General features: G+C 44.1%; 1 protein-coding gene and 1 long non-coding RNA gene across 2 annotated transcripts in view; one reads left to right on the top strand and one right to left on the bottom strand.

Moving 5' to 3' along the window:
• Positions 1-12,317, top strand: part of LRMDA (leucine rich melanocyte differentiation associated) — a 1,052,350-nt gene that overhangs the window by 617,553 nt on the left and 422,480 nt on the right. The gene's annotated exons all lie outside the window — the stretch shown is intronic.
• On the bottom strand, positions 1,136-8,733 carry LOC118933806 (uncharacterized). Its single transcript, XR_005033244.2, has 3 exons — positions 8,395-8,733; positions 6,396-6,544; positions 1,136-2,325 (listed from the first exon to the last, which is right to left on the bottom strand). It is a non-coding gene; the product is annotated as an uncharacterized LOC118933806 (long non-coding RNA).

The raw sequence follows: 12,317 nt of genomic DNA on the forward strand, positions 1-12,317 counted from the left end.
TCCCAAGAGAAATGACGATGAGATTGGAGCTCAGGTCTCTGGGCCCAGCACCTTGCTGTTACTTCATGTATAACTTGGCTCTTCTGAGGATTTCTGGGTTTAGAATTCAGAGACACGATTCAGGAAAGGAGAGCCTGAGAAATAGGGGCACCCTGACACTATCCGGAGAGTTCGCTTGGTGGGCACAAAATAGCAACAGCAACTCTTTCAAGAGGGGGCTACCGTGGAACTCAGCCCAGTCCTCACCTCCTAGACTGGCTCCCATTTTTTTCAAGGGCCAGTCAGTGCAGCTGTTGTGCAAAAAAAGAGAGATGTATTTACATTCAGGAGTAGAAAGAAGAGCAGGTTATGTGGTTTGCTTCCAGCTGGCTCTGTCACTGTCTGATGGGGACTGTGATGACTTGACTTAGTTTAGGACCACAGTTTGCTTGTTTGTGTGTTCCATATCACCTAGACTTCCTCCACACTTCTGGGAGGCAGGGGCATGGCCTCGGGATCTTGTTTGCTCCTGGGTGTGTAGCTCCCAGCCGCACACATCTTCAAACCATCTGTGTTTGCTTTTGTGAACATCAGTAGAGGGCCCGCAGGCCAGAAGTCCCTACCCTAAGTCATAGGCTGAGGAACAAGGGCCAAAGCCAGAAAGGAAGAGTGGGAGGAGACAGGCATGTGACCGTCCTGGTCCTGTGTACCATGCTTTAATTCCTGGCTTCAGGGCCAGGCCTCTGTCCTCATATTTAGAAGTCTTGATGACCGTTAGCTGTTTTAAGAGGAAAATTATATTTCATTTCACTTTTATTCAAAACAAGCTTTCTAGCAGGGTGGAATTTTGAGATGTACTACAGACCACTGGAGATCTTCAAGTTATAGGAAAATGATGGTATATTCAGCCTTTCTACTCTCTCTCTCCTATAGGGCAGGTTATCAGTCTTTGTCATGGCTAATGGCAATTTATGCTATCCATGACCAGTGGGAAGGAAAAATATTCATATTTTAAAAATGCACTGAGACAGATCTCTTCTCATTTGGAACATGATTGTGCTGAAAGGAAGGAAGTAGAGTTTCCAAGGTCATGGTTTCTCAGTCTTTCCTGGAAGGTTGCCATTTATTTATGATCTTATCATTTGCATTTCTAGATGAGGAGAAATTCTTCTGGAGCCTTTGAAGAAGAGAATGTGGAGTCATTCAAGCAAAAGAAGTTGCTCAGATTCCTCTGCTTTTCAGGATAGGGTACTTTTTAGCTCTGCCAAACAGAGATGGCCTTGTCACCCTGAAGTTTACATGGAAAGAGACATGGATGAAACCTCAAGATGACAAGCATCTTCAGGCCAGGAATGAAAATTAAATTGCCCAAATCCAAGATTGATGTTATCAAGCTAAAATATAAGAATTATTTCAGGGTATTTCTCAGGACAAACCCCCAGGTGTACTTGGCCCAGGTGTACACAACTTGTGCTCTCCTGTCTGACTCCCACTGGGATAGTGGGAGTGGGGCCCCAGAAATTCCCAGCTCTTGAGCATCTTATTGGGGCTGTACAGTCACTGGAAGGAGGGAAACCAGCATGAGGTGAGCCAGGATATTTGCTAAGGAGATGAGGAGTCAATGCACACAGCTGTATCTCTCTCTTCTCATTCCATCAGTCAAAAAGGGATTTCAGGTGCATCCTTTGGGAAGACTTTCTTTTTCACCCATTTTCCAAAGTTTCTAGCTGCTTACCTCCAAGCCTCAGCTTTTCAGTTCCTTCTCCCATCCTTGCATCTATCCATCCATCCACCCATGACAGCTACTAAGTGCATTATGCTCCTTGCAAGGTTTTGGGATATAAAAGTAACTGAAACAGTTACTTCAGTCTTTTCTGGGGGCCCTTTTCTAGGGAAGGTGGACTTGAGTCCTTCCCTTATCTCCCTACGTTGACCTTATCTACAGCACTTAGGTGCCTACAAATTTCTCCTCCTCTGGGTGCCTGATAAAGTATATGGATGTTATAGATTGACTGTTTTAAATAACTTGACCTATATACCTCATATTCTTATTCTGACTATTAGAGTCAGATGGACAGAATTTTCCGAAGGGATTTTAGATTGAATTTTTATTTTAGATTTCACTCTGGAAGGAAGAAACAGAATAAGGCTTGTAGTAATGAGGTTCATGTCTCCTGCCTCTCTCCATGATGCACCTGTGGACTCCACAGGGAAACCCAGCCCAGCCCAGACGAGTGGATCTCTCTGGATAGTCAGGGGTCCTGTGTGAAGAGCCCCAAGTGCCTAGCCTCCATGAAGTCCCCATTGGACTGGGGCAGTTTGGAAAATGCTTAGGCCTTCAGTTAGCTGGACACCAGAAGAAAAACATGCCATTAGAGAGTCTTTATACCAAAATATGGAATCCAAAGGGAAGGAGCTGAGAACTAGGGGAAGGAATTAAGAAAATAAGCAAAATGAATGCACATATGTCCTCCTAGGACATGAGAGTCTATAGAGATGAGGCTATGACTCAGAGCTAGAATCATATGGTAATGATAGAGATGGGTCTTTAAAAAAAATGCTATGAATAAATCATTGTGTGTCAGCTTTTATAATGGTATGGAGTAAGAGAAGGGACCTGACCTCGGCCTGCCACTCTCTTTTAGTTGGGTTGGTTCTTACCCGGCAGGAATTTTGTGAGCTTCATTGCACAAAGCCTTTTGTCTGGGGCACCTGTAGTTGTCTGATACCAGCTCTGAGTTTTGCATTGTGATTTCTGACCTCATTTGCCACTGTCCTTCAGTGTATTTTTCAGCTCACCTAGGTGAGTCTGTACCTCAAGTTTTTCTTCTTCTTCTTCCTCTTCCTTGCTTTACTTTAAAAATAAATATGCTGTTATCATTGCCAACCCAGTATCTCATCTTCACACCACATTATTCACCTAGGGAATATCTTTCCTACCCTCTCCCTTTCATAAATTCTTCCCATCTTCCATGGCCAGCTCAGGCCCTATCTACTATGAAACCTCTCATGATATTGGGGCTTTTAATTCCCATACCCAGGGCTTCTCTTCAAATACCCCATTACAAACCATATTATATTTTCTGATATTTGTGTGTAGCCATCTTACTTTCTCAATTGGGTAGTTAAGGAATATATCTAATATATCTTCTGTTATACCTCATGGGGCCAAACATAAGGATGGACCTAAACTATCCTTGGAATTTGTCATCTTCCACTACTATGAACTGCACTGAGATCATCACCTTCTTCCTTATGGCCTGTACCAGCACTCCTGACTTGTATCAGTTCTCCTACCAAGTGGTATTCTGAAAATATGTGTATGAGACAGTGGCCAGCCTTGGGACAGAGGGAAGTTCTGCAGTGTATTTGGATGCTGGCTAGAGGTCACACCACAAGGCCACTGTCCACATATCAGCTTTGCCTCAGGAGCTGACTCGTGTTTTTCATATAAATCATAGTGAGTTGCCCATTATAAACACCTTGTAAAACTCAAGAGGCTTTATGGCTGTTATTAGCTACTGCATTATGATTTACAAGCTAATTCAGGCCAATGTGTGAATGAGTGTGCCCAGGGCACCATTTGTCCCATCTTCCTAAGTCAGAGAGCAGAGTAGGCTGTGCACTCAGAAGCAAATGCCCCATCCAGAAGCCTATGGCAAATCAGGGTTTGCTTAATGTTTTACGCAAACAGATTAGCAGTCACTCCTTTCAAGATAGGCTATGTCTTCATGCCAGGACACCTCCATGCAAGAACCCTTGGTGGGAAACATGGCTACAGCAGCCAGCTTACTCTCAGCAGTAAGACATCCCTATCAAGGGCAGCGAGAAATATCTGGTGGCCCTGGTGACACCTTTATGTTTCCCAATATGTTCAGCATCAGATTTTCAATTGGCCTACAGTTAGTAGTATTCACATCAACACTTGCCCATTTTTTTGAAAGTATCACTATTAGGTTGCCTATTGTGCATTTGTTTATATAAAATCAGATACAGCCATGGATTGTGAGCAGGACAATACATGTGTTGTATGCACATATATTTTTATTAATGTGCTATGCTTTCAACTTCTTTTTCACTCTACTAATTGCCTAAGATGGGACCAAAGAAATCCATCGAAATAAATAGATCTGAGAGAAAGAGCTAATCTGAATACAACTTAGATGTCAGGTATGTAGTTTATTTGGAGGGGAGAAAAATTATCTACAGAAACACATCGATGTAAGAATTATGTCCATATAAACATAAATGCTTACCAAATGAGCACATGTTTATGTTTATATATATTTATATATGGTTTCAGATGCATTATATGCATGTTATATAGATATGAAATACTATCTCTTACTCTAGTATATAGATTTCTGCTTTGAGTAGCTTACATTTAACAGACTACATGTCTTATGTAAAGATTTCAGTGATGTCATACTCTAGAACCCAATAGCATGGAATTGAGATAGTTCTTTGCCCTCCCAGATCTTAGTCCTTCAGCTCAACTGCTAACTCCACTTGCACTGTATTCCTTCCTTAGCCTGGGCGTCCCTGCCAGTCGCTTTAGAGCAGGCAGTTGTATCAGTCTCTCGTCTCATTCATCAAGGCCAAAAACAGTCACTTTTCTGTTACAGCTAGTGCCTTTGTTTGTGAATTTCTGGTATGATGAGCCAAAGCTAAGCTTTCTTTGTGTCTATGACTCAAAGAAAATCTGTCTAGTATTTTCCATTAGTTGCTTATGGCTTACCTAGAACTGGTTTAGCAAACATGTATTGAGTAGTTATAAGGAACAAAACTAAATGAGATCAAATATATTAGAAATCTAAGAACTGCAAATTAATATAAGAATAAATAGCATCGTGCTTATTAATTAGACTAGACCAATTAAGAAGCCCAATAATGGTTGATGTTGGAGGGATGTGGGCCTCATGCATTACTGGTAGGGGTGCAACTTTGGAGTGCAGGCCGGCCCTGCAGAGGTGAATTAATATACCCTGTGACCCAGGATTCCATTCTAAGGTCTGTATTCCAGTGAGCTTCTGACAGGACCATGAAAGGTGTGCATGAGGATTTTCAGTAGAGATTATTTGTGATGCTGGAGAGTTGAAGGCAACTTTAAGTTGATGGCAACACTGGAAGATTGTGACAGATGTCTGCCTAGAAGAACTGTGCAGTGGTGGGAGGCAAGGATTCAGGGCATGCATGGCAACATGGGCTAGATTGTATTAGCCATATTTTCTGTATTCTAGATGGTCTGGCCTCTGGGGCCTCGCTGACTTGGGAGAGACTGCCCCTCCCAGGGCTAGCCAATTCTTAGAGATTGCAAATGACTCACCTAGGAGCACACCTTTCATATGAAAACTAACCAATTCAGAGCCCTTACTCTGAACCAACCCCTCTATCTGGCTCTTACACTCCAGGAGGCAATATTCCTGTGCCCTAATTATGTCAGAGCCAAGTACCAGATAAAACAGGACAGCTGCTATACCCAAGAACCTGCTGAAATCGTTCAGACTGGCCAACCTTAGATCAGCTTACCCTGCCTCACCCATTCCTTCCTGCAGAAACTACAATAAAGCTTCTTGCCCATGTTTTCCCCTTGTTCCCTCTACCTAGTGACACACCCTGGAGCTTCCCCTTGTGGCCCTGCAGGACGTGGTGTGCCCCCTCCTCTGGGGAACTGTAACTGTCTTCTGGTCTGATGGCCTCATTGTAGCTGAATATAATAAAATCTATTTTAAAACATTGATATTAAGAAAATAGTGCTTAACTTAAAAATAAAGGAACAAATATATACATATATATAATATTACTTAAATATTTTAAAACCCATGGAGACAAAACCACAGACATATTTTGTTTAAGGGTTCCTTTTAACAGAGTGGGTGTATAATGGTGGGAAAGGGAAATAGAATGGGATATAGAGACCAAAAAAAAAAAGATGAATAAATAAAAGAGATACCTTGAGGGAGGATGAATCAAATATTCTCTGACATCTGTCAGCTTTTAATTGAGGCCATAAACGTGGGGAATTATCTAACAACACCAGACAGTAGCGTCCTTGGGCCCAAGGCCTCCTCTGGTCAGTCCACGCCGTAGGAGTTCAGAGGTAGGGAAGAGCCTGTCGGAGGCTGAGTGCTTTGGAAGACAACAGTCTCCTTCAGGCCCATTCCTGCAGCATTTCCCCAAGTCCATTCCTGGGAGGACTGTTTTTTTTGAGATGCTGCACCAAAAAGGTTCCTATAATTTGATAAGGTGGGAAATGCTGCATCCCCAGCCTCCCCTGGGGAACTGTCCGATGTCTACTGGGATATCATTCGAAGCTACAGAGAGTATCATAGAGGAGAAGTTGGTAGAATCTTGCATGATTCTTTGTCTCCCAGATTCAACTGACCACAGAATCCTTCTCAGTAATACCTATTTACCTGGATGTTATAAGAAAGACAAGGCTCAGAGGGGACCGTCTGAGAACCTTGAGTTACTCCTGGCTCAGTCCTTTTGCCTCACAGAGAGCTTGGCACATGGTAGGCTCCCAGGTCATGTTGATGAACTGAGGAAGACATGTTTGTATGACCTGGACAAATAGGAAGGGAAAGGGAAAGCTTGTTGGAAGAGGAGCCCTTGAATTCAAGGCCCCCTCTTCCTTAGCACCTAGAGGGCTCAACAAGAATACTGTGTTTTTTTCAAATCAGAAAGCAATCAGTTCACATCATAGCTTTTAGGTCTTGTGATCTTCAGAAGTCCTTTAAAGTCTCTCAGTTCAATCTTCTCATGGGCACAATGCAGGTTACAAAACTTTGTAGGTGTGTGGTGAAGGTTACAAACAATATATAAGATGTATCTGGCAGATAATAGTTTAATAAAAATTAGCTATTAGCATCGTTATCAGAATTGCTAATAGCTTAAGTCTTTGATAAAGACTAATAGCAAACATATTTACTACTAACTAGATGAACATGGGAGTGGCTCATTCAAGGTCACATAGCTGAAAATGATTAGCAGGGTGAGAACTAAAATCTACTTCTCCTAGGTCCTGGTTCAGTGTAATTTTCATTACATTGGGCCAAGGATCCTTTTGCCTATTTCATGACTAAAGGAACTCAGCAAAGTCTCTTTTGGAGTGTTGAATGGACCACTTCATTTCGGCACTGGAGAGAGACAAGTAACGAGATTTAGAGGCCATGAGGTGCCACAGGGATTATTGTGTCATTTGGGTTTTGCATCCTTGTTAATAAGTTAGAAAAGGTTGTAAAGAATATGCTAATTAAATCTGTATATTACCCTAAATGGAGAGGTATTACAAACCCCACCAATGACAAAGACGTGACATAAAGGGACCTGGAGCTGTCAGGCATATGGACAGGAAATCACTAGATGAGATTCAGCTGCAGTAAATGCATCCTAATACATCTGGGGACAAATAATCCGAAACACAGATATTCAATGGGAGGAAGATATTTGGAAAGCAGTAAATGCTGAAGGGGACCTGGGGGATAGTGGACAGCAAATTAGATATGGGTTTTCATTGTGTTAGGCCAACAGAAATTGGTAATGCAATCTCGCACTGTATTTTCCACAGTCCCCTGGAGCAGCTGGGAGGAGAAAGCCTCTTTTGCTAGCCAAGATCAAGTCTGCTTGCTGTACTTAAGCACTCCTGAAGAATGGCCTTGCTGGGGATGGGGTGGAGGCGAGGGCCACTTTACTGACGGTGGTCTCTACACCACAAGGGTGGAGAAATTTACATTTGTCTTAGCTCCACCCTAACCCTGTGTCCTTGGAGACCATATCTCTGTCCTATGACCCACCATCTTGTGGGTGTGCTTTCTGGGGACAGCCCACGGGCACAGTCTGCAGGGAAGATCCCTCTGGTCTGAAGGGAGGACTTAACTCCAGGTGTTTGTTTCTATTAACCCAAACACCTCCCCTCTTTCCTGGCGACTCCGGTGTGTCCCATCCCCCACTGCCAAATCCTCCTCCCCGTGGAGTTCAGTGATGGTAGCCTTTCTGCAGACAGAGGAGTATTGAAGGAAACAACCCTCTGCCCTCAGGAGCCGTGCCCACCCACAGGGGTCAGTAACTGACTCCTTCCACCCCTCCACCTCTTCCTCCTCCTCCTTTTTGCACTTCACACTGCCTGCCCCCATTTTTCAGTCCCCTCCAAGTCTCAAGGCTGCCCTTGACGTGTATTCAACCTAACTTCCCTACTGGGGCCGATGACCACGTACTCTAATTTTCTTTCAGCCCCACCCCACTCCACCCTCTCAGGAAAGCCCTGGAGCTGCCTGAGTTCAGAGCGTTTCCTCGCAGGTGGGTCCTGCTCCGTGGTGCAGGTCTGACCAGAGTGCCCTTCCAAACCTTTGTGAAAAAATGTCTAGCCCTTGCCAATCCACAGTTTCTTCTTTTTCCTCTCTGGGAGATCCTCACCTTTCAGGAAATCCTTCAGAGACTGCTTAGCCGTGGCTATGTCAGGGGGCCTGGTGAAAAGCAGCTGTAGGCTGGTAGAAGTCTGAAGCTATTTTCAAGGCTGGGAAACTTTGTACTGCTTCTTTCTTCAACAAGCCCTGGCTTCCTGCATTCAGAATGTGCTTCATCATACTCATCATCTGGGTTTGCATTTAGGGTAATTTAGCTTTGGCCTGTCTTTTTCACTCAACACTCATAAATAAGTGGCCAAGTTTCAAGTTACCGCTTGAATATTTTTTTGCATTCCGTTCAGTAAGTGGTCAATGAGTGCTTTCTCTGTGCCTACAACTCTGCGAAGTACCTGTGTTGGGGTGGGGTGTCAGGGGGTCATGGGGGGGGGATGGGGAGAGCTGTACTGTCACAGAGGGTCCTGAATGAAATAGGCATCGCTGTGGAAGAACTTGAGCTCTCAGTTCTGGTGGGTCATGGATATAAATGGATGGCAGCTGCCAGCACAGTGATTTATAGGTGATACTCCCAGCCAAAGGAAGTCAGGCAGGCACATTTTGGAACTGTAGACTGCTATGTACAGGGCATCTTAGTATATTTAGCAAATGAGATTGCAAACCACAAAAAAAAAAAAGGCTGAGTGGGTGGAGAGGAAGAACATTCTCTGGCCAGAAACTTGCTGAATTGGAGGGTCAGGGACTGGAGGCTTCACAGAGATGGGGAGAGAAGTTCTTTGGCTTGTCTTAGACAAATAAATCACCAATGAGGAGATATACCAAAGGCCAATTATATGGAGTGTTTTCTTGGAAAATCATCTCTCAGGCCCGTAAATTATCCCCAGCACTGGCGAGCATTCAGGCAGCCCTGGGATGGGAGGCGGGAGTGGGGTGTACCATTGCACCCCAGTGTCAGGTGCAGGAATTACACATGGCTGCTCACGTGATGGCAGAAACACATTGCGTATGGCTGTCTTTACCCAAGGAAGCAGTATAGAGCAGAACTATTTGCTCTGGCCTAGGAATTGGAAAGCTGGGGGACTTTTGACCAGGTTTTGCCTGTGACCTTCAACCTCTCTACAAAGTAGAGTGGGGACTGGATTATCTCTAAGGTCCCTAGAATCTACGACATTTGTTTTAGGTTCTCAAGTTCTTTATGACTTCCACATAGTATAAACACTTGCATCTCAGCACCCCACCTTGGTTATTGTTCCAAGGGAGACAAAAATACCCATCTACCATGAAAAATCAGTCACAGGGCTATTTTAAGAGGTCGGATGGAGATTCTGAAAGCTAGGTCATCAGGGCAGCTATAGAAAGAGCTGGAGACTTTCAGCCTGGAAAAAAAAAAGAGCTCTGGTGAATGCCAGAAGGACTATGTTCAACATCTAAAGGGCTTCAAGTGGAAGAAGACATCAATGTCTGCTGTCCCACTCCAGGAGCCAGAAACAGGACCACTGAGCCAAAGATATAGGGGCTCCAGTTGAAGCCCCAAAGGAGAGAAGAGATAAATCATTATGCTCCTGGTCACTGACACAGACTTAGATATGCCCAATTTTTGAGAGTATGGAGAAAACTCTTTGACTCAGGCCTGCACCCAAGACTGATGGAGAAGAGAACCATCTGTCACTGCTGTAACCTAGCAGAGGCTGGGTGACAGGAGTACAGCAGAGGGCACACTGCTCTGCTCTTCACATAGCCATCTTCTGTCTCTAGGCTGTGACTACATGACCAGAGGGAGGGGAGGCTCCCTCCTTCTCCTCTTCCCCACAAAGCTTTGTTCCCCTGATTCAGGATGGGTTTATTTCTCTCTAGGAAACTCTAGTAAAATTTGTCTTCTCTTTGGAGCAAATATATCCTGACACTTTGAGGGTGGGGATTTAATTCATTGCCAACAAGCAGGAAGGCTTCTGGGGAATGGAATGGAAATTAGGAACTGACACCTTTTCTGAATGGAGATCCAAGCAGGAAGGAAGCTCAGGCCTTCCAAAGGGAAGTCTGACGGTCACCCATTCATTTCCCAATTATTTATTTTGTAAATGGCCAACCGATTCCTTATGGGCCTGCTGCTGGTGAGTTTGTTTAAACCTTTTTTGGAATATATTGGTCATTTCAGCCAGTACCAACTCTGGGGCCAGTGTGTTTACAAGGTCAATAAAAAAATCTATCCATTGTCTTAAAATTTACTCCTTTACCCAATATTTGAGAGTTTCTTCCTCCCTATATTCTAAGATAAAGTGAGCAAACATTTTTATTTATCCTTGTGATTCTGTTGATTCTGAAGGGCTCCTTTCTCAGTCTTTGACTTGACTTGGAGACAAAAGCCTTCCTAATTGTCCTTATGACAATTCTTCAGTCCCTGGGATTAAGTCAACACGTACCAAACATTTAAGTCTCTGCTTTATGGAAGTCACTGAGGGAAGCACTGACGCTAGGGATGAAAAAGACACTTTCCTTGACTCTCTTTATACAGGATTGTAGTAGAGCCGACAGGGATGTAATACATCAGGTGCTGTGCCCTAGAGCAGAAGAGTGTGCACTGCAGACACTGGTCGTTGTTCACAGGTAGCTTTTATCTCCCTCCTGTTAGGGATGGAATCACTGACACTATTAGAATTTCAGTGAATCCCCCAAGTTCCTATAGCTGGCAAGTGGTAGAGCCGGCATCCGAACCCATTTTGACTTTAAGGCCTGCATCCTTTCCACTGGGCAGCACTTCCTCCCTTTGTTCAATTGTCTGTGGAAATACAAGGAAACATTTGTGATTTAAAAGTGAGTTGGAGAAGTCTTAAATGTACAGGAAAAAAGTGAAGATGTTTTATAATAAAACAAATAGGAAGATGAAGCAGGAAGTTTACCAGTGTCCTGGGATCCTCAGCAACCATTTTGGGTGGGAATCTGAGCTCTTGGAATGCACAGTCAGAGTCGTGGCTCTGTCTGGCCCCAAACATAAAATGGTAGAGTTGATGCGAGGCTCCAGCTCAGTCATCCTTGTCTGTTATGTTTGGAGGCAACAGCGCTGCATGAACCCATTAACTTCGAGATTTTGACCAGAGCCTCCGTCTTTCCCTGACTGCGGGAGCGAGAGTGCACCGCTCTGTCCTGAGGTGATCGGCTTTCCGTAGGCACAAAACCACCACAGCTTGCCTCCGCATCTTTCATCACCTAAATGAGGGCAGTTAATGTTTAAGAGTAGAGAATAGGGAACATAATGATGGATAAATTATAAGTTTGGGGATGTGAAGAGTCAAACTGTGTAAATATGTATTTTAAACCACAAACAGAATGTTAATGCATCTTTCCCATTAACTCAACTAACTGAAATTACAGAGTGTAATGTGAGCCAACGCCCACGGGTTGGTTATGATGTTTTCAAATTTAGAATAGCAAATGATAAATGTCCTTCCCTCAGACAAAGAAGCGATTGACACAGCTTTTCGTTGTAGTTACTGACACTGTTGGCGACAGAAAATAAACTGATGCTGGGGAGGAGGGAGGTCAGGAGAAAATAAACTGAATGTTGGAGAGGAGCGAGATCAGGAGATGCCTGGGGAACGGGCTCCTGCCAAGTACCTCCTGGATCCTGAGGAGCATCTCTGGGTCCAGGGCAACCTCTCCAGGTGGTGGGGACGTGGATGTGGTTGCCTGACATGTCTTCCTGTGTTCAAGGATGGGCTTGTTTTTAACTTAAGCATCAGCTCTAGCTTGCTGTGGGCTGGTGGTTGGCAGTTGAAGTGAAGTCAGTCTCACTTGGGCTAGGTTTGGTTTGACAACGCATGGTTTATTTAGCAGCCATTTCCTCATGAGGTTGCTTATGGGCAGCTGTGTAAAAGAGAGGTTAAAAGGATGCAGAGAAATTGGAACCTTTGTGCCCCGCCAGTGGGAATGTGAGGTGCTGTGGAAAGCAGCATGCTGCTTCCTCAAAAAATTAAAAACGGA

This window comes from Manis pentadactyla, chromosome 8 (genome assembly GCF_030020395.1).
Source record: "Manis pentadactyla isolate mManPen7 chromosome 8, mManPen7.hap1, whole genome shotgun sequence".
Taxonomy (NCBI): Eukaryota; Metazoa; Chordata; class Mammalia; order Pholidota; family Manidae; genus Manis; species Manis pentadactyla.